Genomic DNA, 17208 nt, shown 5'->3' on the forward strand with positions numbered 1-17208 from the left:
TGGGAAAATATGCAATATAAAATAATTTTATATGTCGAAGAAATGCAGCAGAATAATAATGGCAAAGGCCTTGCCGTAAATTACTTGTGCTGTTATAGAAGTAAGTTCCCACTGTTAAGTGATTTCTAGCCAGGCTTCAAAAGGTCCGTGCAGGGGGCCAGATGCTCTTCTGGAAGAAAATGGCATAGCTTCATCAAAATCAAGAGCCTGGCCACTCCGCATGCAATGTAATCGGATTCAGACACACTACTCTCCGCATTAGAGAACTTTAAAATCTCAAATGACAAATTAAGGACTAGATCTCCAGCTCTGGAAATCAAAATCAGTCCACTGGCAGCACTGCAGCTGTACCAGTCTGTACCCAAATCATGCTTTCTTCTGGGCTAATATTACACACCGGTATGTCCAAGTGGCCCACAAATTCAGCATCATGCCGGGGTTCAATCTCAACATGCCACACTGTTAGTCCCAGGGTTAAAAAGCTGCCCTCAAAGACATTTGCTTACTTAAGCTCATGCAAGAGAAGGTGAAGTCTGACCCCGCCATCCACTGGTGGTGTCCACTTTCATAAGGGTATGGGAAGAAAAATAAATCACCGCAAAATGAACGTAAGCGAAGCCTTACGGTGTGCTTACCTAATTAGGTGTAAGGTTATATTGCAGGTTGCACTAGGCTGTACAAGAAGGGTTGGAATTCAGGAGGCTTAGGTTAAACAAAACAAATCATAAGGTCAATGGTAAGGTGAAAATAGAAAGGCATCCCACCCACCCACCACAGTACATCAGCAGCAAGCAAGAAAGTGCACTCTCGGCATCTCAAAGGCCAGGGAAGACATATGAGCCCGCAAGATTTAGTCCCTTTGGCTGCAATTGCTGATTACAGCTCTTTGGAGATCAGCTCCTGATAAGTACATAGGTCAGCCTGCTCCTGGCCAAGGCTAATGACCAAGTGACGTTATTTAACCTCATGCGCTTCCACCAGGCACTGGAGCCAGATGGAGAGCTACCACCGAGGGTCACTGAACGTGGGTGAGCATGTCACTACAAACAGGGGTGAAGCCCCAAGGAGACAAAATGGCAATAACGACGACCTTGGCAGTCTCAGCAGCAGGAGGAGGGGAGCATGTGGTGGCTCATAGCACATCATAAACACTGCTGGCTGCAGCTCACAGGGAGGGACGGGGCAGGGGGAAGGTACAAAGAGGTGGAAACTTGGAAGAAAAAGCTAATTAGAATTTTAAAAGCTTTAATTGATCACACCATTAATCTCTTCAATATCCCTCTAAGCGCAACGGGCTCTAGCAAGCTTGCTAGACCACATGCATGAACTCAAACATCTCAGGTATGGAGCTGAAGACAGTGTTCTCCGTGGGGCAGGGAGCTACCCTTCCACCGCTGCGCAGCCTTGTGCGAGGAGCTCTCGAGTACATGCAAGGAACAAGGGCGCAGAACAGTTCTGCAAACCTGACTCAGCCTTGATGGAAGCTAATGCGATTTCATTGGGCTGAACTGAGGCTGTCCGTCTTTCATGGCCTGCTTTGCCTCAGGGAGCATTTTTATGGCCAAAATAATATGTGCCATATGGGAAAGCCCCACAGAAATTAATAGGAGTGCAACCAGTAGGATTGGAGAGAAATGAAATAATCTATGGAAATGGCTGTGTAATCTTTAAAATTTGATAGAGAATGATCCCCTCTCGCAAAGACTTTTTAAGACATTCTATAGAATTGCTATGATGTAATTTGCTTTTAAATCCTATTCAAAAAGCTCCAAAGCCTAAGAATGGTCATTGTTTTCTTATTAAATTCTGTAAGACTTTTCCATAAAGAAAGATCTGGTATTCTCATAATATCTCCACTGTCCAAATCTGAAGGAATACAAGACCACTGGATTTAATTATATCAGGCACATAAATGTCTTCCAAACCATTACATGTATCTGTACACATGAAAACACACATTCATACAAATTAGGTGCCATTGGAATCAATAGCGTTGAACCCGCTCCGATGGGACCGGCTACTGAAACAGCTACAATGACTGACACGCTTTTAAAGGCCACAGAAGGGAATGGGCTGGAAAGCTCTTAGGACATGTTTTTCGAGGTGGATAAATACCGATACATCACGCTGTTTGGAGGAACACGGTGGCTTTGCTCCCACTTCTTTCGCAAAGAGGAATTTTCAGCCGCGCACAGAGAGGGAGTACGTGCTCACTCCGGTCCAGAGCATCCTGCGGGCTGGGGTGGGGAGGCCAGCCGGGATGTGAAAGGCACAGCCTTTAGAGCTGGGAATTGAGCCTGGAGCGCTGGCAGCCCGAGTATTTCCCTCACCAGGGGACTGTAAGGTATTTGTTCTCCTCCTTTCTCTCTCCCACTCATTCATTTCAAACGAGACCTATTGGTTCACGGTGAGATGGAGAGGGAAAAACAACCCTGCAATCACAAAGTGCCGTTGTGAGACGGAAAAACTGTTTCTGACCCAGCTCAGCTCCAAAAAAAATTTAAGGGAAGAGGTGAGAGCGGCTGCCCGAAGCCTGCCCGTGGGTCACGAGGGGGCTGCGCACTGGTGGAGCATGCCTGGGATTCCTCCACCGTGATGCCGAACGGGCCCCGGCAATCGCAGCCAGGGGGAAGTTGCTCAACGTTGTGAAACACAGGAGGAAAAAATTTATATTAAAGTAATAAATGAAAGCAAAAGTGCTCTCTGTAAGGGGGCTGGGAGCAGGGGAAATCTCAGTGTGTGGTAGACCGGTGCGAAACACATCTTGGCATCATTTTCTGCACTGGTGGAAAAAAGGGACATAAATAGATGCAAAAAAAATCTTATGGCTGGCTGGTAGAGTATGCACGTATGTGTCATTAAGGGCATCCAATCCCTGATTTAGTGAAGTCCTTTCATATATGTTTCATTCTCAGCATGTTAGGACCAAACTAGGTCATAGACTACTAATGAAATGACTGGTGTTGATCTAAAAATCTAAAAATTATGAAAAATAAACAATGCAGAAAGATACGCATTTCTTTTAAATATTTCTTGGGAACATTATTGTTTCAAAATAAAAAGCACTTAAATACTTTTTAAAGAAACTTTCAAATTTAAATTTCCTATTAAACTCAATCCCTCTTCCCAAAAGAACCCAGAAAAAGATCCAGAAAATTGGAGGATTTTGCTGGAAAAAGCCTGCTTTTGCCATTTTATCAAACACGAACGTATGGTTGTGGATCTCCTGGCAAGGATCGGGGTCATACCAGTAGAGATCTTCTGGCTAGTAGAAACGACCGCATCGTACGTATGAAAAAAAGCAAGGTGAACCTTTCACGTCTACTCCCGACACGTGGGGAATTTGCCTCAACTCGGCTTTGATTATTGAGTTCAAACGATGGTCCCCGAGGTGGACCAAATTTCAAACAAGTCTTGGCTGTGCTTCAAGGGAGCAAGGGCCAGTTTATAGCTTCAGGTGCAAAGACTCCCCGACTCTCTTTCGCACATAAATTTGACGAAGTTAAAACGTGACCATTTTAGTCACACTGTGGGAATCTTCTCAAATCTCTGCCTTCTCCAAGGCCACCTGTCGGAGAATGGACACCCTGCGCTTTTAGGCTGCTGTGATTTATATTCTATTATTTTATTGGACATCGGGAAAAACGACAGTTAAAAAATGAATAGTATATCATCAAGGCAAAAGTTTTCCTTTAGTAATTGTATTCAGCTGTCTTTTCAACAAAGGCAGTACAGGGAGAGGCAGTAATTTTGCTATATCAGCCTAAATCTTAATTAAAAATGTATAATAAACGCTTCTTGTTTGGGAACACAGAGGGCAGAAGAAAGCCAGAAGTTGTTTTTCTTTATGAGATAGCCCTCAGAAGGGAAAAATCCCAGTTTATATTCTGGATTTCATCGCTTCTGCAGACTCGACATGACAAGATCAACCTGCCATCACCAAGGCTGGCACAATCGGTGCTGCCAGAGAAATATCTTGTAGAAAACGAATGTTCATCTGGGGAGGGGTCAGGCCCCCTGATGACCCTCTCATGGGACAGGAGATACTTGTTATATCTAAGGCAAGCTGCTGTGCAAGCAACGTGAAACTTTGGAAATCAGATTGCCCCTGTTCTTTTGGAGGATGTGAAATGCGTTTTGCTCCCAAATTGGAAAGATCGGGCCACGTTCGGGGCTGGACAGGCCTCCTCAGCAGTCTGCAAGAACACCAACCCTGGGGCAGGCAGGGTGCTGGAGCAGCCGTCTGCCGTGCAAAGGTATTTGTCAGCCTGGGGAGTCTTGTGCAAGTGAAAATGCATTTTGGCTTCCCCCTCCCCTGAATGACCTCCTAAGAGGCAGCGGCAGCTGCCCGGGAGCCGCTCCGGCTGGAAGAGCGCGCCGCAGGTGGCACCATCTGCCCCACCAACTCCAACCCAAACGGCTCATTTCCAGCTGCAGGGAATGTGATAGTGACTCCCAGGAGGGGTGAAGGGTGGCTCACACACTGGTTCCCTTGTGGAGGAGGTATAGTCAATAATTAGCACCTGTAGGCAACTCCCAGCCCCTGCAATAAACACAAATATGTCTCCTGGCATGGCCAGCAAGGAAAATAGAAGCTGAAAAAGCCCCCTGTGCCAGACACATTCCGCTGTATGTGTGCCACTGCTGCGTGCCAGCTGCTCGCTGTGGGTACGTGTGCTGGGGAGCCAGCAAACCTGAGCCTGCTACATCGCTAGGAAGGCGAATCTTTTCCCTCAGCTGTTTTCACATGCTTAATAGCACGTATGGACTTCAGAGGTACTCTCAGCTTCAGACTTCTGTTTATAACTGGAGAAAAGATGTGACCCCCAAATAGATTTACGCTATTATTTTATGCAATGTATGTTTAATTTGTCCAGTTACGTCCGTCGGAGGCTGACTGGAGGCCCACAAGTGAGATGCACGCCCTTCCACCTCCCTCCCACCCCTCCTGCCATCCCAGAGCACCAACATTGCTGCGATGCAGATGTTATGACGCCAGGAGCAGCAGATTTGCAGCAGGCAAAAAAAAGAGACGGTACCAGTCCAAGACATTAAAAGAAACCTCTCACAATTGGTATAGGACCTTCTCTGACGCCCAGAACCAACTATCTTGTGGGATTTGTGTAAGACCTTGACCATGAGAAATGCCATCACAGTTGACAGTCCAGGCATGAAGGGCAAGTGGGCCCTCTGGTGACTGCAGTGTGGGAAAAACCCATCCAGCCCCACACCCAGGGGGACATTCAGCAGGGGGTGGCCATCAGCAGGCTCCAAGAGGACGCGTCAGGCGAAGGGAAGAGACGCCCGTGACCTTTTGCCACTGTCACTCCGAGAAACGAAGGCTGGACGTGGGAAGATCCCAGTCACCGCTCACCCCACCAAGGGGGTCCGTCAGAGGGGTTGATGCTGCCACCAGCACAGCTGCAGGCACACCAGGCCCAAAGACAATAAACAAAAGGACTTTGCTCTCAGAGCCGGGACTGGGCACGGGGTTATGTGATTTTTGGAAGCCTTGCAAAAAAGTGGTGTGTGACAGATGGAATTAAAAATCCCTGCGCGTTGCATGTACGCCCTGGCGCTACGAGGCAGCTCTTGCTAAGCACTTTGCTAGGTGGCTACCTGCTGTGCAGCTAGATCTAATCAGCGTCGAACATCTCCAAAGGAAACAGCTCTGAACAGTTCCATTGTTTTAATTTTTTTGCTCTGGGCTCACAAAATCCTGGTGCGCGCTCTCTCAAGTGTGAAAACGGAATACAGAGCAGATCGGACTCAGCTGTGGCTTAGCAGGCAGTGCGAGGTGCACACCAGCGATGGGCTTGCACCTAAAACACTTGGCAGGGCTTCCAGGACAAGTCAATTCCTGGAAGGAAAAGCGGCTAATAGGTATGAAATACACTTTGCTTGTACCAATAAGCACGAAGGTCAAACGTCTGACTGTCAGACTGATATAAGCCATAAAGCATCGACTATTGAAAAGCCTTCTGCTCCTGAGCCAGTGGCACCTGAACCCTTGCTTCTCTGAAATTCATCTCCTTGATCAAAACATACTCCAGGGCTCGGCAGCTGAGATGCCTTGTGGCACACAGTGTCCATTAGTCACAGTTTAGCTGAAATTCCTGCTTGCTTCCCTGCTGTGCCAATTTGGACCCCGGTTTTGCCTGCGACTGGCCAGGGTAAGCGACTGACTCCTGCTATGTATTTTCCCATGTAAAAAGCGCATTTGTATTCTTTCAACCAGTGTGACTTTTGGTTTAGATTCAGGGGGAAAAGCAAACGTTTCCTAACAGGGGCAAAGAGCGTGTCACCTCCATAACATGCTACATAAACAGAGTTTCCCCTCTGGCAAGTAAGACCCACCTGAAATACAGAGGAGTAGCGCTGAGCAAACACACCGAGAGGTGTGATGGAGCTACCGAGGGCTGCCCAGTCGGCAATGCCTGCACTCCTTCATCTGCTTTAACAACCGGAAAATCAATGTGGATAGGCACGTGTTGGCCCAAACTGTGACCAGGGGTCTGCTCTAATGCCTGGACATTCAGATGATGCTCCTCAGCGCTACTTGTTTGGTATAATATGGGTACAACAAGCAAGTAGTAGCAGCTTAATGCTTCCCACTGTGACTTTTTTTCTCTCATTGTCCTTATCACCCCGGATGGAGATAGTTCCATTTAGGTTCTTGTGTTCAACAGCCTTATCAAGCTCAGAACTGGAGAGCAGAAGAAATATGCTTGCAAAAGAAACTATAGGGAACCTCATGTTGTCCTGCATCCAGGAAAATGACAGGAGCAGCGCAGTTTTAATATGTTCAGTTTAATTTAAGCTATTTGGTACTTTGGAATCAGATAAATTTGGATGAGTATGGAACTGGCCTGAGGATCTGAGATGGCAAATTTCCTAAATAAAGAATAGTGATCTTAATGGTTTATAAAAACCTCAAATGTACTTTGATATTTTCTCTTTTTCACTTATTGCTGTGATTAACGTTGTGCCGTTGCTATGGTCCAGATAATAACCACATCAGAAGGAGCTCCTTTATTCATTTACAGATAGACATGACCCATGAGGTTCCTGAGAAAACATCTCCAGGTCACGGTCAGTTTTCCCCCATACTTCCAGCCCGAGCATTTTCCCCCTGCCAAGGCAGGACTGCTTTCCCAGGAAGGGGGCGACTGCCTCGGTGACCGTCATGACTCTTTGTAGATGTTTTATGCCGTAGCCCATGGTTTATCCAGAATGATGCAAAGGCACAAAAAAGGCAACCAGCCCTTCTGCTCACAGAGAACTCAAGGCTACTTCGTGATTCCACCTGGGCTGAAGACTTAAATTTCATTATGTGCTTTATAAACTTAAGAGTTTTAGAAATAACATATAATATTACTGGCTCAGAATGAATTTCCATCTAAAGGCAAAGCTCTGAAAGGGATATATTAAATCCAGGGAAATTCTGCTTCAAAAGCTCCACGCAATTCTGAACATAATATCCCAAAGTCATACTCCAAAGTTAAAATTTGATAAAAACTGGAAATTACTTGGCATCTCAGCATATTTGGAGATACTAGTAAATGGACAAGATCTGTGTGAAGAATAAGACGAATTTTCCCCATTTCTTTAAATATTTAAAATGTATAGAATGAGAAAGTGCTGCTCAACATTTTTAAATGCGGCAGGCAGATAGTGGCATTAGTTTATATGTCTCTATCTATTTCTCCTTATTTTTTCTCTCCGAGTTCAGTGTAGGTAGCTGAGATCTCATCTCCTGCTAAAATCTCATCTCCTGCTAAAATCAAGGTTTAGATGCACAGGCAGAAACATCTATGTAGAAGACAGTTTTAACTGATTTCACAAATCTGTCAACCATCAAAAGGCTCTTCCATGTTCAAGTTCAGAAGGGATTTGTTATTTTTAAGACACTAGGTATTGTAGTCTTCTGTCATCCACGACTCGACATGCAATTGTTTCTTTCACCAGAACAAGGAAGAGAATCCTTTATGCCATTTCACTCCTCGGAATGTAATTTCTCTCAAGATTTGTAGCTTGGCTTCTTTTTTGCTGTTGTGTTGGTTTTTTCATGTCCTGTTCTCTCTAGGGTGAGAAATACCCAAGATGCCGGGCACAGGTTATTGAAAACAGAACAAGATAAATATAAGCAGGCAGAAAAACATGTTTTCTGGGGTTTGTTTTTGAGGGGGAGTTTTGCAACTGGAAGAATGAACATTGGTTGACTTTGTTCTAAAGGCCACAAAGACAGAAACACGATGCTGTTTTTTTATGAAGCCTGCAAACCGCATTATCTGAAATAAAAGAGTTCTGCCTGAAACAAAATGGGGTTTCTTCGGAAACGCCAGCTCAAAATTAAATACTAAGAAGATGTCATCAGATGTGTTGGGCAAGTGCTTCTCCTAGGGCCACTTCAGCGAATAAAGCCAACTCTGGATTTTAATAACCACCTTGGGGAAGGGAAAAAACAAACATATTTGGCTCATGGGGATGTAACAAGATTAATTAGTGATTTAGAAATAGGTGGGGCAGGCGAACAAAACAGTGGACTGACAGAAGGATTCATAAGTCAAGAATATGGAATGACTTTGAGGAAATCTGGAGATTTACCAACAATGTTGAAATGGAGTATGCAAAAAGAGCTGTGTTCCTACTCCCTCAATTAATCCAGAGGTGTTTTATGTCTACACACAGCGGGGCAGCCCCTCTAATCCAATTTGCAGAAGCAGGTGGGATTTGTTTGAAGAAAACAATGCGATTCCCTGGTCAGAGAAGCCATCCAGGGTTGTGGTCAGTGTTTGCAGAGCCCAGGCACCTCCTCCTCCTTGGATCTTGGACATGGGTGAGTGAGTTAGTTGCTTTATAGCTCAGTTGGCTTTTACCTGATAACAAAGTGAATTGTATTTAGGTATCGCCTCTGTAGCACCTCATTCATTGGTTTGTAAAATACCTCTGAAGGAAAGATGTGAAGAACGGTTATTAACAAAGAGTCTGAAATCCTAGAAGCCAAAAAGAAGACAGTAATCCGAGCATTAATAAGACGATCAGAAGACTCAGATGATGTTGCCCACCATGGAGGAGATTTCGGTCTTTGATTTTTGACATCACTATTTACAATCGACTCATCTAACACAATGTGTTTTCTCTCTTTAAGAAAAACCCCCAAAACAGTTTCATGAAAATCCCAAGTTGCTGTGGGACAGCATGTCCTATTTTAACTCTTTTTCTTCTTCTTTCCTATTTGCAGTGATGTTGAAGAGCCATTGACATAAAAATCCACCTCCAATTTAACGCAAAACTGGAGACAGATGCATTTGATTAGGAGTTTGCACTGCTCTGCAGAGATGAGAAAATATTTACAGATAGTTCAGCTGATCTTTTAAAGTGGCATGATTTGATTGCCATCGAATAATTATTATGAAAACATTTGCAAGGTTTTTGTTACCTACCTTCCCTTCTCTTTAGAAGATGTCTTTCTGGAAAAGATTTTTCAAAAAAAAAAAAAAACGGGGCGTAATGTAATACATGGCTATAACATAGATTGTTAATTTTTAGTGTAGCTGAATCACAGCATGCTTTGATTGAGAGGAGCCAACACAAACATGCGAAATATGTGCCTCTTTGAACAGGATACACCACATCCTGCATTTGGTAGCCAAAGGTTCCAGTTTGCATCACAAATGTAGTCCAAGATCTCTCTCTCCTTGAGGTATGTACCTCGGAAAGTGCCAAATCTGCAAGACACGGTGCCTTTTTTTTTTAATTTCTTTCGTTCATTCTTTCCCATTAAAAAAAAAAAAAAAAAGTTTAATCATTTGCTTGTTTGGGTTTTTAGTAGAGACTCAGCAGGTGATTGAAAGAAAGGACTGCGTTGTCAGGAGGGACTTTGATTAATCAGAGACTTGATCGTTTGATTAATCGTCCCAGAAAGAGCTGACTCTGGCAAAAAGCGCCCCAGCCAACATGTAAACACGTCGAAAGAACATTTTCAAAATACATAAAGACAAATTGCAGTTCAAAGCTACTCTTACTGGCCTGTTGATTTGACTGCTAGAAACAAAAGCCTTTCTGCCTGGTTGATAGAAACCAGACCTTCAACGGGAGGAAACAATTGACTTCAGGTCCTTTCAAATTTTGAATAAAAAGAGCTTGACATTTTCTTTTTTAATTAATTTTTTTATCTTCTCATTATTGTTTACAGTAATAAATTACAGTCCTTAGTCTTTTTATAAGGAAAGTTAAGTTTCCTCTCATTTTCAAGCAATTTATGGCACATGTTTAAGACCTTCAGTTTCATAAAGGGCTCTGCAAAGCTTCCCAGCAAAGCACAAATTATCGCAGTGAGGTAGCAAACGAAACATCATGCTACGCATCGCCCAGTCATCATCCCATTTTACCTGCCATTTAATGGTACCCGGTAGGAAACCTTGAGTTGGAAAAATACTCAAAAAGCCTGCCTGCTTGCCTAGCAATCTCATCATGTAAGGGGGGGGGGGGGGGGAAGAGAGGGATTTGCGAATTCAGCTGGATCCCAAGGCAGTGGAGGTCATAAAAACCCTTTCTTGTCATGGAAACCCACGGTGCACATAAGCACTCGGCAATGCTTCTTCTCAAGTTCAGGAAAGCCCATATACATGCTGAAGACCAGCCCTGTTCAGAACGGCACGCGAGGAAAGCCAGTAAAAAACAGAATAAGCATTTTGCAGGAAATTTGGGGAGAGCAGGAAACAATTTCCTTCCCAGAGCAAAAATAAAACTTTCCTACAGATTGTGCAAAACAGAGGATACGGGGAGAAAATTGAATGTTTCCAACGTTCAAGCCAGCCGCAATGGATTTGGTCGTCACCCCACATTCCATGGGGAAATCCCTGATTTGTGGGTGCCATACCCTTGCTGGGCTGCCTGCGGGCAGGCTCAGACACGGAGACACAGTAGCCTGGCAGCCACCAGCCCAATTCCTTCGTAATCCAATTACTGTAAGTGGTTTAATTGCTGCTCCGTATCACGGGCCTCAGCCCAGGGTGAATCAGCTGTTTTTCTTGTCATCAGAAACACAAGAAAGAATCTAAAGTAAAACGCTGATTCAAGTGAAACCCAAATGAAGACTACTTTGCTTTTGCCAATGCGCACCACGTCCATCACCTCCCATGTCCATCACCAGCAACCCTGAAATACTTCTGAGTCAACTGAAAACATTGGTTTGTTTGGCCCAAAAAGGAGCAGGTTTCGATTGAATGAGGTATGGTTTTCAGCTCAAAAGAAAACTTGAAAAGAAAAGATAGTGTCATTTAGCATCTCTTTAAAATTATGTATGCATTGTGAGACTACACAAATCAATGAAAGTTAAAACAATTTCTAAGCAGAATTCTGACGAGATATTTTGACACTTCCGAAGTGTTTCATATTTCAGAATTCTGAAATATTGCATCTTGTCTTTTACTGGCCAGCTTTTACTTCCAATGGCCAGCACCCATGGTTTTGAGGTCCAAAACTTGATTTGGAAATAGAGTTTGTCCTTCTTAAGCTGCAATTTTTAATGCATTTACTATTCCAGCTGCAAGGGTTGCAGCTACTTGCTTCTCGTCTCGGCATAGCAAATGGGCTTTGAGCTGCGCAAATTGTCTTGCTAAGGCAACAGCCCGCGGCAGCAGTTCTGGTGAAAACATTAAGAAAAATCAGTGTAACCAATTTGAAAGAGTCCACAAGTTGACAGTCCAGTTGCTTATTAATATTCGCTGAAATATAGACAAAAAAACCTGTTCCCCGATGCTTTGCTAACAAAAAAAGGAGACATACTAAAACATATGGGATGCTTTTGCAATAATTGATTTGTAATACATATTTTTGCTTTAGTTTGCCTTATTTTGCGGTATCTTATCTTCACCATGTTTTATTTATCATTAGTTAACCCAGCTTTGTCAAATACCTTGAATCTCAGCCCTGAATTCCAGCAAAGCACCACGAAGAGCTAAAATTACCAGCCTCTCCTGCCTTCAGCTATAAAGCCAAGAGATGAAGATCTACTTTGCCTCTTACGACTTCCTTTGTGGCAACCAGAATCCAAAGGATATTCCTCCCCTCTTGTATATATCAATCGTAAGTCCTGTGTATTCATTCTCATTCCCTATCCAGCCATATTTTAATTAATGAAATCAAAAGACCATCTACTAAAATAAACCAGACTTAACGAGGGATGAAAGTCAAAACAAACAGGCACTGTTTACTTCCTTTGCACTGATTTGCCAAGAAATGAGCTCCACATCCAACATTATCGATTTATGTCGGAAATATTAACCTCTCACAGCAGCGTGAAGAGTAGCATCTGGATGGAAAGGATGAGGGGGGACAGGCATGCGGTGAAATGCAAGCAACGTGCCATTTCTGCACGGCTTGACAGATACCTTCACCCCCACAGGTAGTGTTTATGTCCTGTCGATCAATCCCACCGATGGAAACGTGACATCGGAGGTCTCACATTCGGTTGTGGCTCCGGCTCTCAGCGGAGAGGGGATGGGGAGCGCCATGTGCATGGTGTGTCCTCCAAAAAGCGCTGCTCCAAGCCACATCTGGAGTTCCTGGCTCATAACGCTGCAAGATGTGGCACCATATGAGCATAAGTAATATAATTCAGCTGTCATCTACTGACCATCTCCTTGGTGTGAAAGGGCTCGGATTTGGTGGCCATCTCAGCAAAATGCGACAGCCGTTCCTGTGATGTGAGTTTGAAAGGAAAGGAGGCATCAGAGTGTCCCCAGAGCAGACGAAAGCAAGCAGAGACACCGAATCTGAGAATCACCTTCATTAGTTACAGCTCTGCACACAAACACCTTCAGCCTTTTGGAGCATTTTATGTGAAAGGTTTTGTTACTGAAAAAGCAGTTTTCCCAAAACTGAAAGATTCGGTCCAAAAGTATCATTTTCAATCATTAGATCTTTTCTTTCACAGAAAAGGATTTTAAAACAAAAACAAACTAGGGTCTAGGTAAGCCTAGGTTTTTATGAAATGGAAGTGTTGCAAGCTTTTCCCCCCCTGGCTGTTCCTCTTTCCTCCCTGCCCCACCTTCCTTTCACCACTGAACGCGCTGACAGGCTCTTTGCCTGCTGGGGTTGGGGTATTTTTTGTCCTTTTCCTTTGACATCTTCACTGTATTTCTCCAACTTCTGCAATACACAGGGCAGCCACACAAACACCTGCAGGACCCACCTTCAGCTAGGAAACAGAAGCAACTCGAAGGTCTGCAATTTTTCTTCATAAACCCCTGTTTTTGATCCGTTTCAACCAGCTCTGTAACCGCGCAGATCTTGCGACACTGCTGGGTTTCAGCTGCGCCCTTTGTTATCCCCCCATTTGCCGGCGAACAAAGAGGGAACTGGATGGCTTCTGCAAGTTGGAGTGGGATGTTGGCTCCCCATCCACTGCTTCAGATCTGAAGCTGCTAACAATGAACAATGGTAACACACCGACTCCCCGTTGCTTTTGCGCTCCATGTGGTGTGCGAATGGGGCCAAGGGCATGGACGTGGCTCTGGGACAGGGTATTTTGGTTTCCTGCCTTTTTTGTCCAGCGCGGACCAGAAGCCAGAGCATCTGCAGGGGTATTCCCTTGCTACACTTGGTGGCATCTGCCCCTCAGGGGCTGTTTTGTCGCTGAGAATAGTAAGAGCATTAAACAGAGGCCAAGGAAGAAAGCGACGTGCAAATGTCCCATTAACTCCATCCAGCATGACCAACTCCCTTCTGCTGGCGAACAGCAGCACAGCGCTGCTCCCGCAGCACCTCGGTCTCTGCACCTCACGCTCCAGGAGCCACAACCGACCAGAGAACGGTCCTGGTCCCAGGGCATGGACTTAGTGACCTCAGTACTGCTTCTGGGAGTAAATGTCCCACCAGCCAAGCCACCAGCAGCTCCTCAGTGTCCAAACGCGTAGACAGGCAACTACGGCGGCAGACTTAGAGGTGGCCTTCCCACTTGGGGTTAAAACCTATTGTCAGTCTGAACGTTTGCAGCCCTGTGGATAAACACAGGACTGCCCGGAGCCAAGCATTAAATCCACGCTCACATGCAGAATAAATAAAGAATTAAATGCGGTGCATAAATAAATACAAATGTTAAGCGGCATGGAAACTAACACAGCCTTCTCTGTGTCCTCCTGCCGGAGGGGCCTCGGTGAAGGAGCCCGCCCCGTCTCAGCTCCGCGCCAGGCTGCTGCAATCAAAGCCCAAACGCATACGTGCTCTTTTTTTTTTTTTTTTTTTTTTAAAACTTTTCGCTCAGATCTGGTCCCTAAATTCTCATTTTACATGGCTGACAGAGGTCAGCACAAATAGCACAGAGCCAGGTGTGATGCCTTTGTGCAGACACGAAGCCAACTAGGACAGTCCTCTCATTCTGTTAGCCCAACGCATTGGTAAAGTCATAATGAAAAATGCTGACTCTCTTGCCCTGAATTTTTTTTCCAGATCATCTGACACACAGTGATTTCTCTGCGTTTCTTTGGATTTTTATCCCATATTCACAGAGATTTTTATTTCTTCACTGTTCTTTTTTCATTTTCTTTTCCATTTTTCCTTTCACTCCAAACCAGGGTGTCATCTACAAATTCAACGTATATACATATATATATGAAAAGATCAATATATAGATATTTTCAGAAGTGCCTTTCAAGTACCAGCCTTACAAACAGAACTGCCCTCCTAGAAACTAAAGCAAGTCAGCAACCACACCGCATCGGACCCCCCTCTGATCTCACACCCATCGTATCCAGAGCTAACGCAACTCATTTCAGTGTCATTGGCGTCAGCAGTTATTTCTGATTTGCTTCTCTGTGTGTTAGAATCGAAGTCAAGTCCTTCTTGCTTATGAGGGTGGCTAGACTTTTGCATATGATTTTTTTACTAAGAAACTCAATAAACAGATACCCAATACCCAAGAAACAGATAAGAACCAGCTACTCTACAGGTCTAGAGCTTCAGCACAGCACAGGACACCACACAGGAGCAGGTCTGGGCCCCCTGTACATGCTGGATCTACCACTTGGACCTTAAAGCCCAAGGGTGCTCTCTAAAGACCTCCTCAGCTCAGGGCTCCTTGCTCATTGGAGACAAGCAGAGCCTCAAGATGTTTTTCACCAGGGAGTTGGACCAAGCTCTTCCACCTGGCCTGTCCCGACTCTGTCCTTGGTTGTCTCGGCTGAGGGTTTGGCACATCGGTCTGGCAGCCATTGCTCTGGTCACCTTTCATTGCCCTGTAGTGTCACACATCACCAGCGTGGTGTAAGCAGGGGAGCGACAGGCTCCTAGGAGGGTTTCCCGGTCATCCAAGTAATACTGAGATACAGCTTACGCCTGAGTCTAGGCTAGAAAATTGGCATACAGAATGGACTTCTCAAATGGCAAAGGGAGCTGGAGCTGAGGTTGTTCTCTAGCCCCTTGCCAATGTGGCCCTTACCATGGCACAACTGTTCCCCAAAGGCAACAGGGCTAAGGGTAGCCCTCCCACAAACTCCGCAAGTGCCCCATGGCCAGGAGAGCCAGTGGTGCCTTTGGAGACATAGCTGAGGGTCTCTGGAGGGACGGGAAAGCCACGCTGCCTCTGCTTGTCCCAGCACAGTTCCTTCCAACCCCCCCTCCCTGAACTGCTCCAGCATCTCAAAATCCTCACCACACAGGCGCCACTGGGGAACCTCTTCAGTTTGCATGAAGACATTTGTGGATTTCAGCTGAAGAATTCTGGTTTTCAACCATTTGGAGGACAATTTTTGCAGCAATTAGCTATCAGATCTGTCTCCATTTCCCTAATTGCCTATGAATTTCACAGTGAGCAACACGAAAGCCATTAGTGGTCAGATAGTCACAGTAGATTCAGAACACATTTCCAATTGAGAGAATGATTAACTAAGATTTGTTCATGGTGACTTCCAAGCTCCATTTCCCAAGCACTCAAGAAGGGATTATGTCTGTCTGGAGGCAGTCAAATTTCAGGGGTGCGACATCTCACAGTTAGGGTGGGGTTTCTTTGGCCTTTAACTACATCCTATGCATAGACTTTAATAAAACTTGATAATGATTAAAGATGATGAACTTCCTATTAATTGCCAAGCAGCAGACAAGGATCACAAGATCAGATGCCTCTACGGGAATAAAAGAGCCTTCCCATGGTACCGCCCGGATGCTGTGTAATTCCCAGCATCCCGGTTCTGATGTTCACTGCGCGCCGCAGATCAAGGGAACTGAAAAGGCCAAGTTGCCTCACTGTAGTAGGGTCTCTGTTTACTGATTTCATAACTCCAGCTGGACCTCTTTTGGCAAGGGAGAGGATTTTTATGAGGGAAAATGCCATAAATCTGCTGTCGCTAAAGGACATCAGACACCATGTGGCATGTTCATGATATCACCAGTGCACACCAGTTTTAAAACAGAGGTTTTAGCCATAAAGCTGCCAACCAGGAAAATCACATATGAGAGCAATGCTGAACTTTTAACAGTGAGACATCCCTTTGAAAACCCTTCCTCTTCCTGCTCCTTCTCAACCCCAAAGCTTTGGAGAGATAGAGAAGGGGAAAAAGAAGGGTGGATGCTTCAAAGTCCTGTGATAAACAACCCAGGATTAAAACAAAGCCAAACTTTGTGTCCCGTTTCTGAGGAGAAACAGCTGTCACTCAGCAAAAACGTTAGCTTGATGATGAGGGAACAAAAAAAAAAACAACAAACACCCTTCCTTAAAGAAAGGGAGTATATCTGTTTCATAATGCTCATTTTGGCCTGCCCTGAACTAAAAATCAGGAGGAATCAGTGCAACATGCCAGGTAGGAGTCAAAGATGGAAATCTAGCAGGGTAAGTGTGAGTTACACAGCCGTAAATTGCTTGCCTTAACTGTTTGTGACAATTGGTAGCAGGCAAAAGTTATCTATCTTCAAGCAAGCGTTTCTGCGGTACACAGCTTTCCGCTCTGCTCCAGTTACCGTGGCCTCTCTGACCACCTTCTTGGGAGAGTTTTTCCCTGCATATTGAGGAAACGCTCCAGGCTGGGAGGAGAGAGGAGCAGCCAGAGCCGGGCCAGGCCACCGAAACCCTCTGACATGGACTATAGCAAACGAAGGCAAAACATAAGAAGCCTCAGGGGACTCCGAGCTCCACGAGGCAGAGATTTTGTGCATTGATACCTGCAGACAAAATCCTGATTGTAGACACCAGTTCAGTGCCAGAACATT

The sequence above is a fragment of the Chroicocephalus ridibundus genome, chromosome 8, assembly GCF_963924245.1.
Source record: "Chroicocephalus ridibundus chromosome 8, bChrRid1.1, whole genome shotgun sequence".
NCBI lineage: Eukaryota > Metazoa > Chordata > Aves > Charadriiformes > Laridae > Chroicocephalus > Chroicocephalus ridibundus.